This window comes from Gossypium hirsutum, chromosome D03, assembly GCF_007990345.1.
Source record: "Gossypium hirsutum isolate 1008001.06 chromosome D03, Gossypium_hirsutum_v2.1, whole genome shotgun sequence".
NCBI lineage: Eukaryota > Viridiplantae > Streptophyta > Magnoliopsida > Malvales > Malvaceae > Gossypium > Gossypium hirsutum.
The window spans coordinates 29,814,202-29,834,143 of NC_053439.1; the positions used below are offsets into that span (position 1 = coordinate 29,814,202).

The 19,942-nt window shown below is 32.3% G+C and overlaps 1 non-coding gene across 1 annotated transcript; it reads right to left on the reverse strand.

The window, feature by feature from the left end:
• Positions 1–7,377: 7,377 nt before the first annotated feature.
• On the reverse strand, positions 7,378–7,484 carry LOC121215826 (small nucleolar RNA R71). Its single transcript, XR_005911797.1, has one exon. It is a non-coding gene; the product is annotated as a small nucleolar RNA R71 (small nucleolar RNA).
• Positions 7,485–19,942: the final 12,458 nt, after the last annotated feature.

The following is a 19,942-nucleotide window of genomic DNA, read 5'->3' on the forward strand; positions in this document are numbered from 1 at the left end:
TAAATAATGGTTAAAATTAAATATAATAAAATACAAAGTATCATCTTTTACTTTCTTCAACTGATTGTGAAGAGAAAAGAAAGCCATGGAAGCTTAGCATTCGACCATTCTTGTTTTCCTTGATTAGGTATGTATTTTTGGCCCTTTTTTTATTATTTCTATGTTTTCAGGGTCATTGTAGCTTAATCTAGCTATCCCGGGGACTAATTTGTGAAATTGTAAAACTATTTGGGTTTTAACATTGTTGAATATACATGAGTTTTCATGTTTGATGATAGAAAATGGATGGTCGTTGTTAGATAAACAACTTTTATAAAGGGATTTTTGGTGAAATTATCAAATAGGGACTGAATTGTAAAGAAATTAAAAGTATAAGGGCAAAATGATAATTTTGCTAAAATATGATTTTGGGCTAAATTGAATGAAATATATATTGAATTGAGTTAAATTTATCTGTATAGATCAAGACAGATCTCGTATGACTTTAGATCGGGGCAAAGAGAAAGTATCTTATTAATCGCCTTCGTATCTACGTATACTCATCGAGGTAAGTTCGTGTGATTAAATTGTGTTTAGATGTTATATATTGAATTATATATGAATTTTGAATTGCTATAAATATACATGGTTGCATATCCACCGAAGTTCGAAAACTACTGAGCCCCGTTTGAACCTTAAGAATTCGTAGGATACAAGTGACATGTCATTAGGGTTTACATGATTCAGGTGCTGGTCCTGAACGTCCTACCGATGGCTGAGGTCTGACATGTGTTGCGGATACTCCACAGCTCCTGTGAGTAGCATCGTATAGCTACGTTTCGGCCCACGGCTCGTGTGAGCAAACATGTATATGATTTGACGAATTGTAGTTATATGATTTAGCACACTATGTGTGAGCTATCTTTAGTATCCAACGGTATTCTAAATGGTTCAACAAGCAATATTCTGATACGAAATGGTAAGAGTTTGATACAAACTATTATAGGAACACATATGATTTTACATGAAAAATGTGGTTACATGATATATGGAAAAATGAAATGGATGATACATGTATATGAAACTTGATCAATGGTTACGTTCATCTATGTTTATTGGCTTATATATGTAATTACCTGGCTAACATGGTTGGTGTATATGTGCTTAGGCATTTGGCCAAATTGTGTTGGGATATGCTTTGTTTACTTACCTATTATATGACTAAATGGTAATTAAAATTCTATGTTATACAAACTTACTAAGCTTAAATGCTTACCCTGTGTTATTTTCCGTGTTTTATAGTGAATCAGAAGCTCATTCAGATTGGAATCTTGTCGGACCTATATCACACTATCCATCGACTCTTTTGGTATATTTGGTTGTTTAATTTTGGTTATAATGACATTTATAGGTATTTTGGCTAATGTTGGCCATATGTTTTGGTTGTTGGAATGGTCATTTGGTTTGGTTTGTGATTTGGAACTTTGATGATGTTATGAACTTAGTTTATAGCATGTAAATATTAGCCTTATAATGGTTGATGTTTGGCTTAATATACTTGAATTATGGAAGATGAAATTATGGTTTGAATGTGCATATTGTATAAGTCTTGCAACTTGTTGTGAATTGGTACCTTGTTATGAAAGACATATATGTCTAATTATGCTAGTAATTGAATGGCATGTTTAATGCCATTTGGTATGTTTTGGCAAGTGAATTCATTGATATGTATTGATGCAAATATGCCTATAAGTTAGTTAGTCATTTTGACCAAATTGAGCACATGGTTAGACAAGTTTGTATATTGTCATTTGAGGTGCCTAAGGGCATATTGGTTGTATGATGTTATACCATATGTATATGACTTGTTTATGCTTGATTTGGATGCCTTGTTATGGCTTGTAAGTATGTGCAATGTTGAGTGTAGGTACATGCCAAATTGGGTGAGAAAAAAGGCTTGTAAAATGACATGTTTTTGTTCACACGGGCAGAAACACGGGCGTGTGTCTCAGCCATGTATGGCACACGGTCGTGTGTCCCCTGTAGCTTTTAAAGGATTGCAAGTCAAGTTGTTACACGGCCTAGCACACGGCTTGACATACGGGCGTGTGAGGTTATTTCGGAGGGTACATGGCCTGGCACACGGGCATGTGGCTTGGCCGTGTGACCCAAGTTAGTGAGTTACACGGGCACTGACACTGGTTGGGACACGACTGTGTATCCCTACTTTGAATGCCCATACGGCCTGGCCACATGGTCGTGTGACCCCGACAATGTTGAAAATTTTCCTTATTTCCTAAAAAATTCTCTGAGTTTTCAATTTAGTCCCGACTTGTTTCTAATGCGTTGTTAGGGCCTTGAGGGTGTGTATAAAGGACAATAAGTATGTTTTGATTTGGTTTTATTATTTTTATTGATATGATATGAAATGTTTATAAATATATGTTTATTTAATTTGAAAACTCCAATAATACTCTGTAACCCTATTTTAGCGACGGATCCGGGTTAGGGATGTTACAAGATATGTGCTCAATGCTTAAACAAATTATTATCTTTAAGTTGAAGTTTCCTTTTGGTCTCATTCTAACCTAAATATTATTGCCTAGGTTCTCCTCTCAGTCTCACCTAGTTAATGGATCAACTTTCTGTTGGAGTATGTCCAAAGACCAATTATATGATGAATGTAATAACATACTTGTTTACCTAGTTTATTAATAAACACATTGCCATTATTGTTTTCAGTACTTATTCATGTGTTAAAATAAATTTTATAATGATAAAACCCTAAGAATGATATGATCATTCTTAAATGTCCTTGGTCAAGTATTATTGTGGGCTTAGGCAACTATTAGCTCAATCGATCAACCGAAATAGCCAAGAGGGAGTGAATTGACTTTTAAAAATTTTGTGGAAGCAAAGATAAGAAAATGAGACAAAGGACACAATGATTTTAGACTGTTCAGCCCCAATTACCTACTTCACTACCTTAGCTTTCTACTACCAAAGATTTTCCCAAATTCACAAATTTGATGACCTTTTGAGGATAAGGTTTAACCTTACAACTCCCTTAATATTTCTACTCAAATCTTAATATACAAACCCTTTCATAAGAGTGAACAAAGAAACAATCCTCACAAGATTAGAATGTTTGCAAATAAAGTACACACCCAATAAAAACACTTGAGCTAAAAGAACACAATGAATGCTCACAAGTGTTTACATAAAAAAGATGAAGAATTTAAGAACAAATGGTTGGTAATAGATTTCTTAATGTTTCTTGATAGCTCTTGATATCTTGTGATCTCTCTTATTGTTGTAGAAGCTTTGGAAGTTGGTATTTATAGCCTCTTATTGATTTCCAACCATTGGGGTTGTTGTGAAAATGAATTGAGCTATTGGAGGTGTAAAAACCAGAGCATTAATGACTCCTGCAACAAAAATATATCGATACATTTGAAGGGGTATTAATACATTGGACATTTAATGCCTAAATTCAGTGACCTATTATGCCTATAATATCGATACAATTGGGACTATATCAATAATTGCTATGAGGTATCGATACCTTGGGGAGGGTATTGATACTCAGGTAATATTTCTTTAATTTTCAAAACATCGAACCTTAAAACGATATCGATACAAGGATAGTTTGTTAATACTTTGTGAAAGGTATCGATACTTTTCATTTTTGCTCAATTTTTCTGAAACTTCGAAGCTCAAAGTAGTATCGATACTAGACTTAAAAGTTGTTTACCATTTTTGCTCAAAGTAGTATCGATACTTTTCATTTTTTATGAAACTTCGAAGCTCAAAGTAGTATCGATACTTTTCATTTTTTCTCAACTTTGAAAAGTTGTTTACCATTTTGAACAAGTTGAAAATATTCTCTAAGTGTTTGAAAGATAGATTTAAAAGTTTATCTTTTAGAAATATTTTGAAACAAATTGTCACTTGAAATTTATCAAGTTTTGTTCAAAAACATTATATTTTTTTTATATCAAAACATTTATCAAATAAAGCTTAACTTAACAACAACAATGATGCATTGAGACTGATGTGTGCTGTATTGATAGCAAGTGTTGTTATAGATATGTGGTATCAATTCAACTCATAAGTATATCTTAGTGGACAATATATAGGACTAACCCGCCATGATAATGTTTCTTGGATTATTATGTAATGGTCACAACATTTCTCATAGTGATAATTGTATGCATGATCATTAGACTTGAGATCATTGAACTGTCGTAATTTGATATGACAAATAAGGCTTTCTCGATACACTTTAGGAGCTTATTTTTAAGCAAAGTAGTGTCTTTTCTGTAGTTTTTCGTAATTTTTAGGTTTTAAGTTAATAAGTGTAAATGTCTTGTTTTTACTCATTTTGAGACCCAAATTGGCCAATAGCACCATTGGGGGCCCTAACCTATGGTTGAGTGATGTAGGGACGTGTTAGAGGTTGAAATCGAGCAAGAACGATAACAAAGGAGAGGATATTGCGATATCCAAACATCGGAATCACAATACCTCCAATAGACATGAGATTGGAGACCCCCCTTCAATGGTATTGCGATATCCACCTACCAAGAAACACCCTGAGTTCAAAATTGTAGGAGGTATTGCGATAACGATATCGTAGGGGGACACAAATGGACAAAAGGGTAGTCTTTGTCCACCCGAAGCCCCAATCATTGAAATCCCATTCAAGGGTATTTTGGGCTCAAGACATTTTCAAATTTAGGCCCCATTTGTTTCACTGAAAATAATTTTTGGAAAATGACTTACTTTTTTGGAAAAGCTAATATTTCCTGGTGTTTGGATGAATCTGTGTAAAATATTTTATATTATTTGGCAGATTTCCTAAAAATATTTCATAAAAGTTGTTTTCATTTAAATAAACATACATTTGAGATTTATGATAAGTAGTGAATTGATTACAAAGTGATGTTAATGTGAAATTATAGTAAATAATGAAACTTCATGATGTTAAGCATTAAATTGTAAACTCTGTGAAATTTATAATTGAAACAAGAGAAGTGATATCATGAAAATTTGTTATGTGAAATAAGATATTATAATGAATTATTTGATCAAAGTGCTTATATAGTGAAAAATAAATTACATGGCAGTATGGACTAAATTGAAAATTGTAGAAAAGTTTAAGTGTGAAACAATTTAATATGTGAATAAGGAAATTATGATAAAAGTTTAATGAATGTGCTATGAGATGATAAAATATGGATAAAGTATTGTAAAAGTGAAATTGTGGAGAAATATGGAATTTTTATGATGGCAAGGATTAAATTGTTAAACTTGAGAAAATATGTGGATGAAAGAATAGAAGTGAAATACATAAAAATTTGATATGTGAAACAAGATATTGAGATAAATTATGTGATTAAAGTGTAACAAGAAAGAAAATTGATTTAATATGATTAATTAGTGAATATTGAACTTTTATGAAAAAATGGACTAAATTGAAAAGTTATGAACGTTTATAAAAAATATTTGATAAGTGAAGAATGTAGTAGAGAATGTAACATCCTAGTGCTTTGATCCGGTGTTTTGGTCGGGTATGGGGGTGTTATAGTGAACATAGCATTATCAATTTGGAAAAGGTCTTATAGAAAAAAAATTGGTAAGACATTTTACAAGAATAAGGGGGTGATTTTAAGTTGATTGAAAAACCTTTTATGTTGACCATATTAATTTACAGGAAACAAACATCGAAAAAGGTTGAAAATATTTTTCGTAAAAGCTGTTTGTTGTAACAAACGGAGCCTTAGTTTAATGTACTTCAGTTTCTTTTACTTTGCACTTGTTAAAATTTGTTCCTTTTATGTTTATTGCTTTAGATTTTCTTATTGAATGCTTTTATTTATATGCCCTTTAAGTTTTCTTGCATAAAAGTCTCACATTTCATATTTTTCTCAAGTTTTCTTTAATGGGCTTCCATGTTTTTCCTTCCTATATTTATTAGCTTTATTTTCAGCATGAGTGGCTAAACGTTTAAGGGGGTTGGTTGATGAAGATGCGGTAAGTTGATTTTTGGACAAGGGACCAAATTGTAATAAATTGTACTAATTTGAATGAGCCTAAAAATGTAGGATTGATGACCCTAAGGAAATATTTAGGCAACTGAAACCGAGAGGAGATCTTGTTGAGCACCAATTCATTAGTCCTAGGTTAACTAGTGAGACCAAGAGATAATTCGGATTAATTTGTCTAAGTTGGTAAAATTGAGACCGAGAGGTAAAATGAACCCATTTTGGGATTTTAAGTGATTTGGATCCCTAATTCAAGGATTAATGAACCACATTAAGATAAACCAACCACCATCTATTATATAATTGTTAGTTTCTAATTTCGCACATTTTACAATTTAGTCTTTGTTAGCTAGATAGTAAATTAGTTTAATTTCTCTTGACTTTATGAGTGTTCATAATAAAATATTTTGCATTTAGTTGATTAGACTCTTTATTTTACAAGCACGTTATTTAGAAATTGTACAAACCACGATTCTCTTGGGTTCAATGCTTGGAATACTCTAGTGTTCCATTATAACACTACAAATATTACAACCAACCTGTCACATTTGCAGTAAAGCCGCAATAATTATATTTTATTTTGATTCTCGAGAGTTGATCACATATCTATCTTTCATCGATCGAGGGAGAGAGGCAACCAAGTTATTGGCATCATCACTAGGAAATCAACATTGATTGAACTACTTTCATTTCTGTTGTGTGTACTTAAGAGAGATAATCAATGAAAGTCGAAGTTATAGATACAACTTTGCTTTTATTTTGTTTGTAATTTTTGGTTAATTTGTTTCACTCTTTTGTGCTTGTAGGAGGCGTTGTATGACTCATACTGGTAACGATGTCTTACCATTTGAGTCGAAACCAAAACATATCATTAGACATGCGAGGAGGATGTAACATCAGAGAGACACCCAACCTCCACAAAGAGACAAGCCCATCAAATAACCATGAGTAGAGATTACACCACCTTCACACCCACCCATGGAGCAACGTACCTTGCATGACTATAAGATGCCCAATCTTGATGTTGTTCGAGGGAGCATTAATAACCTGATAATTAATGCTAACAACATCAAAATCAAACTGAAAATTATCCAAATGTACAAGTGAACCTTCAATTTTGAGGGATAGTGAATGAGGATCCAAGCCAACATCTTAAGAGATTTCTAACCATTTGTGATACTTTTAAATATAATGGGCTATTCGATAACGCTATCTATCTTCAGTTATTCCCTATCTCTCATACTAATGATGCGTTTATGTGGTAGATTCATAGCCAGTAGATTCCATCAACATTAGGGACGAGTTAGCGAGCAAGTGCTTGGCAAAATATTTTCCCCCGAGCAAAACATTGAAACTTCGTATGGATATTACGAATTTTCAACAATTGGAATGGGAGTAACTATACGAGGCTTAGGAGTGCTTTAAAGTCATATTACGTAAGTGCCCATATCATGGATTGAAAGATTGGCTGCAACTTCAATTTTTTTTTTATTTTAGGCTTGATGAAAACTTGTGTTCTAGTCTTAACGGAGTTTCCACGGGGGCATTCATGTTAAAGATATATGTTGAGGCTTGCCAACTCATTAAAGACATGACAATGAATTCTTATGTGGCCGTTGAGCGGTTCACATATAGAGCCAAACAATCGACCATAAATGTGGTCGGTAGAGAGGACAAGTATCAAAAGTCCTTAAAAGGCTTAATCAATTAGAGATGAGTTTGGCCAAGGTGCAAGTACAAAATCAGCCCCTTCTAACCCATTCTAATGCAATACATGATGTTAAAGGTGCTATGTGGGGGAATACTAATGAGAGCAACCAAATGGAGGCCCCTCACTCGTTTCTGTCATCGAATTAAGGCCATGGAATGCTACAACAATTAACAAGAAAAGTATATGACATTTTAATTAAAAATTTATTGTAAAACAATCATTCATCAATGATCAATAAATAATCATGTTATTCATAAAAAACGGGTCTTAAATCGAGTCTAAAAAGCTCGAAAATCAATTCAGAAACAAGCAGGGACTAATTCAAAACATAACATAAAAATAAGGTAAAAATAGAAAATAGGGGTCACACGTCCATGTGCCTAGGCCGTGTGGAGCTTGGGCACATATTCATGTACTCATACTGTGCAACAGACTAATGTCGTGTATACCCTAAGTCACCAAAATCAAACAGAGCAGAGGACAGTGCGACATTCCCATGTGAGGCACACAGCCATGTGTGAAACCGTGTGGTAGCTTGTGTGTGTGTAAAAGTACCTTTAAATGCAAGCCATGCATATTTATGCTTACTTAAGCCACAAGTATACCATTAACCAATCAATCAACCTATTCAAAACATGCCATAATCATACAAAAACATGCCATTTGCTTAATTCTAACCAATGTGCCATAGGCCACCTTCACACACAATGTGTAACAGCCCAAATTTGGGGCTAGTCGGAATAGTAGTTTCGGGACCACAAATTTGACGAGAAAAAAAATTTATTTTCATTATATTTTCATGGACTATGATTTCACAAAATTATTTGTGAAAATTTCGTTCGAAAATTTTGACGTTTGGGCACTTAATTTAGTCAAAAGGACTAAATTGTAAAAAGTGCAAAAGTTGAGCCTATATGTTAGAGGTGTCCAATTGTTATGAATTTTTAAATTGGAGGTCTTTATATGGTAATTAGACCATTGGTTAAGTTGGTGGACAAAAATGGGTATGGTTAGGCATGTTTCCAAAGTTTTTCATTAAGGGCATTTTGGTCATTTAGTTATTAAAATGAATTAAAAACAAAATTGAAAGCCAATTTTTGGCTATCTTCAACCCCTAGGCTAAAAATTTCATGGAGAAACCATGGCTAGGGTTTTTCAAGCTTCCAAGCTTGATTGTAAGTCCTTTCTATCCCCGTTTTTAATGATTTTTACGTTTTTGAAATCCTCGTAAGAAGATTTACCTATTTTTACCATTGTTTTGAACTAGGGTTTGTGTTTAAAACTTTTCCCATGAATGATATGCATGTATTTTGATGTTTTATGAAAGAATATGAATTTTTGGAGTGTGATAAACGATTTGTACTAAGTAATTTTCGATGAAAATGCCTAAAAGGATTAATTTGTAAAAGTTATAAAATATGTCACAAGTGTGTGAATAAGGGAGTATTGTGGACTGCTATAGTTATGAAAATGGTTCAGCTAGGCCTAAAATGCAAGGAAATTGAATAAAAAATATTTTACGAGCTTAGGGGAAAAATTGTAATTTTGTAAAACTTTAGGGGCAAAAACATAATTTTTCCAAAGTATGATTTTTGGACTGGAATGAATAGTGTGAAGGTTATATAAGTTAAATGAATTGTTATAAATCAAGAAAGACGAGAAATTGAAATTGATCGATAAAAAGAAAAGTGAGAAAAAGTGAAAAATTCCCGAATGAACCTTTGGAATAAAAAAGGATACGAATGAAGTGGCAAAAATGATAACTTGTGTGGCACGGATTGTGTGTAGGCCACTATGTAAAAGTGAAAGTGATGGTCACGTGTGTAGTACTATGTGTAGGCTACTACATGTACCGGAATGATAGGTCGCATGTGTAGTACTATGTGTAGGCTACTACGTGTATCAAATTGTAATGGTCACATGTGTAGTACTATGTGCAGGCTACTATGTGAACCGAACATCATTGATTAGTAAGGTGGTTGCTATGTGCTGATTCCACCGGACATCATTGATTAATAAGGTGGTTGCTACGTGCTGAATCCACCGAGTATCTGTTATTATTTCAAAGTGTTCATTGGGAAATTGACTAAGTGTAATTGAATAATGAATATAAGTGTGGAATTTAATTGAATAACGACTTAGAAATGGAAAAGTAAATTTTGAATTGAATTGTGATTGAAAGTGAAAAAGTGAAATTATGAAAGAGTACATTTAGCAATAAAACAGTTTAGACAGCAACAGTTGTGTGACTTTGAAAAATCACCAAAAATGGTGGAGATTGATTTAGAGGCTTAATAATATATTAAATTGAAGCTAAATGAGTCTATTTTTACATAAAAGAAATAGAGAAAGCAAAAGAGTTATATATTTTGAGATATTTGAAGTTTAGTTAGACAGAGTCAGAATGAGTTTGGAATCCCCTGTTTTGACTTTGGAAAGTTGTCAAAAATTGTACAAAAATAATTATGGGATAAATTTTATATGTTTAGAATCCTCAGTGTATCTATTTTCAAGAAAAACAAACAGAAACAATATCTAAATTTTTTATAATGAGATAATTAATATTTAGTGAAGAGAGGTTAGAACTGTCAAGTAGTTAAACATGGGAACTTTAAAGAATAAACTGTACTATTTGGCTAAACCAAAAATTTTTAAAATTTTATGGTAATAATATATGTGAATCTAGTTGTGGGGAAAATTTACAGATCTTAATTTTGAGTTCTGTAGCTCTAGGTAAAAATAATTTAGTGAATCTGACTCGAATAGATAACTTTGAATATACATGTGAGTGAATAGTGAAATTGTTGTTAATGTTGTTTAAGTGTGTTATACACATTAAGGATGTGGAATGGAGAGGAGGAGGAGAAAATTTGGAAGAACATATGAATTATTTATGTATAATTTGCCATATGCTCGATTATAATCGATAAACGATTGAAAAGAAATGATGTTTATAATTGTGCATTATTAGTTATAGTTAAAGTTCATGTGAGAAAATAAAGTTTCATAGTATGTGTATGTGGTATACTTGGTATATTATTTGGTATGTAGCAATGTCAGAAATGGTTTATGAATTAACTCATGTTGATAAGTTTGATACATAAATAAATGTGGTGCTTATCCATGCTTATAATGCGTATACTATTTGTTTATTTGGCTAGCATGTTTGGTGTGTATACTTAGGCATTGGCCAAGTTGTGGCTGGATTACGCCATATTAAATTTATAAAATTATACATTCAGATGGTAAATGTCTAGATGAAAATATACTTGTGATCATAAAAGGGTGGTAAGGTTTAAAGTTTGTAATCTTTATTAAAATGGTTTATCATGTGGTTAGTCTTCAAAAAGACTAGCTTGCGACTATGGTTGAGTGTAATGTTTATATCTTGTGTGATATGCATAGGAAACAAGAGTGGAAAGGAAATGAAATGCTAGGTTCATGCTTGAAGTGTAAAATGATGCAAAAAGGAGACGTTAAGTTAAACGATAAATATGTATTAGTATTGAACTTAATGAAATTGAATTGTACGTGAATTAAATAGAAATTGCAAATGATATGATTTGAATTAAATGAATTATTGTGGTATTGAAATGTATATTGGAATGAGAAATTGAATTGAATCATGAAAATGAGAATCATGAATTAAATGAAATGGAAATGAAGTATTGAATTGCATGAGTATGTATTGGGTCTCAGAAGCCTTACTTGTTACAAATATAGTATTTTGAAGTTATAATGTGAAGATTTATAAAAGAATGTTAAAAATTTGAAGAGTTTAAATTTGAATGAAATTTTATAACTCGGTTTAACATGTTTATAAGTGTATGTGTTTTGGTAATGCCTCATACCCTATACCGGCATCGAATATGGGTAAAGGGTGTTACAATGTGACATTGCCAGATTCGATCATAACGTTTAGACCGGATTTGGGGTGTTACACAATGTTCAAATCAAATGTTCAATTTTATTTCCTAACAAACTTAAACTTACCTAAAAAATGCCATGCAAAATGTCAAATGCCATCAATTCTTTTAATAACTAACAAGCTATATAACAATGTATATCTAGGTATGCACTTGACAACATATACCAATTCACTTAATCAACTAACATTTCAAAATCAACAATTAAAGTATAATACATCATTACCATTAACCAAGTATCCAATGACCAAATATATATCTTTGACACTGAACCATTCTATCTACCATGCAATTAACCTTTCAAAACAATTCCAACCATTATATCATCGCAAACCAAATCAATTATGATCAACCACATCATTATATTAACAAGTCCATATGACTATGAAATCTCAAAACACACTTTAGTTACATCAAACACTTACGTACAACTTAACTCCTATTACATGCCACATAATCAAAATAAAACATTTTCAAAGTCTACCGAAAGATAGCTGGATAGTGTGATCTTCAATTTGATTTGATCGTCCGGTTTTGCTAAACGCTATCTACAAGGAAACAGGGAAACAACACGAGTAAGCTTCAATTGAGCTTAGTAAGTTCATAGGTTGGAAACAAAATAACATACCTTATGATCACATTTATAATTTAACATAATCATTAACTAGAACACAATCTTGTCATCACAACCGTATTAAGAGGTGAGTTCATAGTACACAATTCAAATAACCATTCAAGTTAAATAAGATCATTCCATATCAAGTCACTACATACCATCCATAATCATGAACATATATTTTCAATTCATCAACAAGGCATTACCACTAAGTCTCAATACAAGTCATTATGTCATTTTACAAATACGATTTTGCCCAATGAACGGATATAAACAAATACAAATAAATGGTTATCCACCCAAGAACGCCAAAATGCTCAACTGAGCTAATCTAAACAAGAACACGCCTGGGCACTATAACACCCTATACCCGGTTCAATCGTCCGACCCGAGCTATAAGGTATTACAACTATAAAACTTTGACATCATTCACAATTTAATAAAAAATAACCAAATAATTAATTTGCAATCATTTTCCATGTTTTTCAATTAAAATGAAACTTAATTCAAGCTTACAGAACATTTAAAAAAACCTAAGAATAATTCTAGATTAAAATGAAACTTTTACAAAAATTTGAGTAAAAAGTGTGTGAGAGAGCTCAGCCCGTGTGGCTCAAGAACATGACCGTGTGACCAAATCGTGTAACAGTCCTTGCTTGTGTAAATCAGGTTCTACGACTATGTAACTCTCTGAGGCCGTGTGAACAAACTTGTACCAAAAATCAAGAGACCACACGACCATGTAGGGTGATCGTGTGTGGCACACGATTGTGTGGTAGACCATGTGGTGGACCGTGTCACAGGCCGTTGTGCACCTAAAATACCTTAAAAAAAATGAGCCAATTCATCTACATTTACTTAGGTCCTAAGCCATACCATTTGCATCCATTTTACCCATGCAAAACACACCAAAACCAACCAAAAACATACTATATAAAATTCAACCTAAGTGCCTAACCAATGTGCCCTCACTTGGCTCCATAATTTAAACATGAAACATCAACCATTCATGCTATTCAAGTTAATCATTCCACATAAAAAATTACCAACATTCCTTGCTAAAACATGCTATTACCTAAACATATATAAAGCGATTCAAAACTTGACTAATACCATTTCATTATCATGAATAAAAAAGGTACTAACATTTCATTCACAACCAAATACCAAAACTTGATCATTAGCTTGCAACATAAACATCCTATATACATGCCACAAATAATCATCCATTAAACTTTAAAAACAACTACTGAGTCGAGTGACGGTAGGTGTGAGCTCCTTGTTGATTCGAACGACCGGACCCAAATTTCCTAAAATCTAAAGAAAAATAATAATACGGATAAGTATATGAAATACTTAGTAAGCTCATACAATTTAAACTTCACATACCTCAAAATCCTATCATATACACAATTAAATTTGAGATACAATTAAACCTATCAAAATTCAACTCACATCATTAATATAAACAACATGCTTTGAGCTCAATCATATGAACATCCAAAAGTATTTTCGTTTGAAATTGAAAGTAAACCAACTATAATATCATAACCGAATTATAAAATTCATTTAGCCAATCTCACAGATAAGCATCCAAAAATTTAATTGCAAAACTTCCTGATTAAATTTTGTAAAATACCACTGTGTATAGATGAAAATAGTAGTGCCTGGTTACCCATTCGAGTCACCCTACACAATAAAATTCTCGGCCAGGGCTTAATATCTCTGGTTTCTCGAGTCTATAACAAATGCAGGAGCTTAGAAAATATTTTTATATTCTCGAGTCTGCAACATATGCAGGAGCTCAGAACCTAGTCTTGTATTCTCGAGTTTGCAATGTATGCACGAGCTCAGAACCTGGGCAAACTCACAGACTTGTATAAGAGAATTTACTCATTTCATTGGGATATACTTTGAAATACATCATAATTTCAATCCAACAACAACCAATATTGAAAATCTTAATATAATTGATAAGTATAATTTGGTTTAATTAACCAATCCAAACAACATAAAACAACATTAAAAGCATCATGTTCTAACTCAATTTCATTTATACTAAAAATTCCTCAAGTTTTACATTCACCACAGTTTAGTCCCTAAAGTCAAAACTATTTTAATTCTCACATTTAAGTTTCAATTTCAAAGTCAATTCAATTTAATCCTCCAACAATCCACTAAAACACAAAAATTCAAAATTTTCCAACACATTTTAGATTTATTACATTTTAGTCCCTATGTTAAAGATTAACAACTTTTACTTTACAAACTAGTATATTAACATATCTAAGCTTCAAAACTAACCAAATAACCACAAAAAAAATCAATAAAACATCAATGGTAACTTTTAAAACTTAAACAGTTTTGTGATATAATCCTTGGATTAGCTAAATTGAGCTTACGCAATTCTAAAAACATAAAAATAAAAGAAACAAACTAGAATAAATTACTCAATCCAAGACCGAAAGCTTGAATACACAACCTAGATTTTCCCCTTTTATTTTCGTGAGAAGTTGAAGAAGAAACAAGTAAAATAAAAAATGTTTTTGAGACACATTACATGCTATGTTCAGTCCTAGAATCGACTAAACCGTAGCTCTAATACCACTAACGTAACATCCTATGCCCGACCTAGTCGCCCGACCCGAGCTATAAGATATTATAAGTATAAAACTTTGACATCATTAACAATTTAATAAAAATAACCAAGTAATTAATTTGCAATCATTTTTCATATTATTCAGTTAAAACAAAACTTAATTCGAGCTTACGAAATGTTTAAAATAAACCGGGAACAATTCTAGATTAAAATGAAACTTTTACAGAAATTTGAGTAAAAAGTGTAAATAGGAGCAATTTGACAGAACTCAGCTTGTGTGGCTCAAGAACATGGTTGTGTGGCCGAATCGTATAACAACCCTTTCTATGTAAATTAGGGTCACACGACCGTGTTACTCTCTAAGGCCATGTGAACAAACTTGTACCAAAAATAAAAAGACCACATTACCATGTGGGGTAGCCATGTGTGTGGAAACACGAAAATTTACACATTTTTACATATCCTTTTTAACTTAAAATCATACAGTTTCAATAAAATTCTTGTCGAAAAAATAATTAATTTTTACAAAATAATTAAAGTGCACTTAAAATATGAACATGTTGAATTTTAGTTAATTTTATAATTAATTTTGATAAATTTTGGTTATTTTCGACAGATTTGCACAAAGGACGAAAAATGGCTCGGCAGATACTACTAAAAGCGCAAAACCGAGAAGCAATTTGAAGAATTGAGGCGAACTAAATTTTAGCCTAAGACGGTCCAAAATATGTATTAATTAAAAATATAATTAATTTTAATCTATATCCAATTTAATTGGGGTTAATAAATTATTATTAATTAATTATGAAATAGTGGTCCAGTTGAACTGAACCGAGTGAACCGAACCGACCAAGAAATGGACAGCCCAAAAACTGTCCTAAGAGCTGACCCAAATCAGCTTATTAGCTGATTATTTAAGCTTGCAAAGAGGCCCTAGAAGACTTGTTCAAGTTGCATTCAAACCCCTCCACAATTGGTGGCTTTATAGATTTGCCCCAAGCTTAAATTAGCAAAGTTGAAACTATCAACCTTGCCACATGTGTGGCCGGCCAAGGGAGGGCTCTTTGGCTGATAATTTTATCTATTTTTAGCAGCCGTCCTAAGCTATAAAAGCCCCCTTAGGCTGGTCATTTTAAAGACACCTAAAGCATTCCCATCTTTCCTCTCTTCACTCCACTTTCTCTCTTCTTTTCCATTCCAAAATTCCCATGCTCTCTTACCAATTTCTCCTCTTGGGAAAGGGGCATTCATAAGCTATTTGGATCAGCAATTAAATTTTAATATCAGCCTTGGTCGATGAGGACAACAGATAAGGAAGTATGGAGCAACTAGTCAAGCCACGAAAAAACACCAAATTTGATTATTATTCCCTATCTCTTTAATTTCTGTTGTTGTTATGCTGAACATATCTATGAATATTTATGTTATTGGAATGGTTAATTTAATCAATTTAGCTTGAATTTAATTTGTGTTAGGTTTATTGCATTTTGTTTGTTAAAATTATTGAAATTGTGTTTGTGTTGCTATAGGCCTCGGTAAGATGCTTGATTAAGTAAAATCATGACTAAGTTATTCTTTCATAACAGTTGTTAGGTAACTAATGAATTAATTATTTAAACGGATTGAAATTGTAATTAATGGACACAGTACTTAATCAGTGCATGTTTAATCATCTAAGGTAGCTGCGGGTTAGATTAGCAACGGTATCTGACGATACATTTGCCTTGCATAACGTGCAAGATTATTGTGATTAAACTATTTCAAGGTAAGGATACTTTGTTACCTCACATAGTATTTTATGTGCTTATTAAATCGAGTTAATTGTTTGAATTGACATAAGGATATGTACAAGATATTATTTCGATTTAGTAAGTATGTATGTACAATAACATATTTGCCTATTAAGATTTGTTTAATCGGTTGAATTGACATAGGGATATAGTCAAGAGATAAATAGATTTTGGTAGGTGAGTATGTTCATAAGTTAGCAAATTACTGAGTTGCCGTGAACTTATTCGTAACAATATAAACACGAGTTTAATAATTCTAAGTTAAGAAATGTAATTAATCTAACACAATTTTGTCATCTTGATTAAAATCGTATTTTGAAATCGTGCATTTGAGATTTATTTATTTAGTTTACTTAGTTTAAAATCTTAGTTTTTAATCACCCTCTTCAAACAAAGTATTTTTCTTCACTAAAGTGTTTTAAATAGCATTCATAAATAATTCTTTTCACAGTCCTTGTGGGTATGACAACTCAACATTTACTTGTCACTTTATTACTTGTTGCGATTGTGTACACTTGCACATTTCCGTCGTTCCAGTGTGGCACATGACCGTGTGGCAGACCATGTGCACCTAAAATACCTTAAAAAATAAGCCAATTCATCTACATTTACTTAGGTCCCAAGCCATGCCATTTTCATCCATTTTACGTATACAAAACACACCAAAAAAATGGAAACATACTAAATAAAGTTTAACCTAAGTTCCTAACAAGTATGCCCTCACTTGGCACCACAATTCAAACATGAAGCATCAACCATTCATGCTATTGAAGTTAATCATTCCACATCAACAATTGCCAACATTCCTTGCCAAAACATTTTATTACCTAAACACATAAAGCCATTCAAAACTTGACTAATACCATCTCATTATCATGAATAAAAAAGGTACTAAACATTTCATTCACAACCAAAATACCAAAACTTGATCATTAGCTTGCAACATAAACATCCTATATACATGCAACAAATAGGCATCTATTAAACTTCAAAAACAATTACTGATTTGATTGACGGTAGGTGTGAGCTCCTTGTTGATCTGATCGACTTGTCCTGAACTTCCCAAAATCTACAGAAAAATAATAATACGGATAAGTATATCAAATACTTACTAAGGTCATAAAATTTAAACTTCACTTACCTCAAATTCCTATCATATACAAAATTCAATCTGAGATACAATTAAACTTATCAAAATTCAACCCACATCATTAATATAAACGACATGCTTTGAGCTCAATCATATGAACGTCTATAAGTATTTTCATTTGAAAGTAAACCAACTATAATATCATAACCGAATTATAAAAGTCATTTAGCCAATCTCACAGATAAGTATCTAAGACTTTAATAGCAAACCTTCCTAATGAAATTTTGTAAAAGACCTTAGTGTACAAATGAAAACAGTAGTGCCTAGTTATCAAATCGGGTAAAGCTGCAGTATAAAATGCCTAGCTAGGGCTTAGTATCTCCGTATTATCAAGTCTACAATAAATGCAAGGATTCATAACCTATTTTCGTATTATCGAGTTTGCAACTTATTGACCGCCTCCGAACGTACCAACATCTAGAATAAAAATCGTGCACAATAGATGTGAAAAAGTGATATTCGCAAGTATACTGGTCAGGTTGTAATATAGTTACAATGGAGTAGGTAAGTACTCCAAGGATCGTACCCAAGAGAGGTGAGCACTAGATTAATCCTAATTTAAACAAAAATAGATCTAATTAATACTTTAATTGAATTATAGTATAAAGAATTAAAAGAACATTTATTGGATAAATTATAATAAAAATAGTAAGAAAAGAAATAAAGGAAAACTAAATAAAAAAAGCAAGAAATCAAATAAGAGAATATATATCAAATCTGGGCATGGGTGATTAGCTCGCTTTAGTAATCATAATTGACTGTCGTATCGGGTTTTCCCATTCAATCAACTAGTCAATACCCCAGCAGGATCTTCTGATATGTCCACTTAAATACTGAGTCAGCAAGAACTACTTATTTCTGACCTCACAGTCCAGACTGATTTAGGGTTACGGTGTTCACAAATAAGCCGTACCAATCTTGGGTTAATTCCTACCTTGATTACTTCCTAGGGTTGTCAGGCCTAGGGTTTAGGTTCTTCTTTTTCTGAATAGCTGATTCGTTAAGAAATCTCTACAAAATAGTTTATTATTCATACCTCAACTCGCTAATCCCCCACAAGAGGATTAGTTCCTCATGAATCTAATAAATAATATAATATTGAATGAAAAACTGGACATAATGAACAGTTTCAAGAATAGAGTTTAGAAGAAGCCTGATTGTATTGAATTTAAGCGCAAAATCCTCACAGAGTTTGAGAATAATTTCAGAATATGATTTCTCCCCAGAAGTAAATAACAAGAATAAGAATAAAATCTAAAACCTAAATCCTAAAGGAAAAGGAAAAGTAAAGACTAAAATTTAAAGAAAAAAATATACAATAGTAAACATGTGTCCTTCACATGTGTTAACCGAGCCTATTTATAGATTTAGAGTGGCTGTCATCCTTAACGCCAGGTCAGCTAACATTTGGGAGCTGAAAGTTGGATTGTGCGGACCAAAATGTCCATGGTTCGTATTAGTTTCCCATACAGTGGTGATGTAGCGACACATCAGGTCATGTGTCGCGACATCGATGGCAGTATACTCTTCTTCAAGGCATCTTTAGGGGTATATCGCGACATCCTCATGCTATGTCGTGACATCAAAGACAACTTTAGACTTATTTAATTCTTCTCACTATGTTGCGACATCAAATGCTCCGTGTTGCAACCTAGCGACCAATATTGAGTTAATATGCCTTCTAATGGTATATTGCACACTTGTAAAGTATATTAGCTCATCCTTAGGGCTCATTCAGCCCTTAAAGTCAATGAAAGACTCAAATTACACATTTTATTATACTTAACTAAACTTGCCAAAATGTAACTAAAACATAACTAAAATGCTTATACTCAAGCTCCTAAAGTGCGAAAACTAGTTTAATCTGTTACACTGAATTATGATAGATCACATATGCAAAATTTCAAAACCTAATCCTGTATTCTTGAGTCCGCAACATATGAAGGAACTCAGAACCTATTCTTGTATTCTCAAGTGTGCAACATATGCAGGAGCTCAAACCTAGGTAAACTTAAAAACCTATATACAAGCATTTACTTATTTCATCGGGATATACATTGAAATACATCATAATTTTAATCCACCAACAACCAATATTGACAATCTTAATATAATTGATAAACA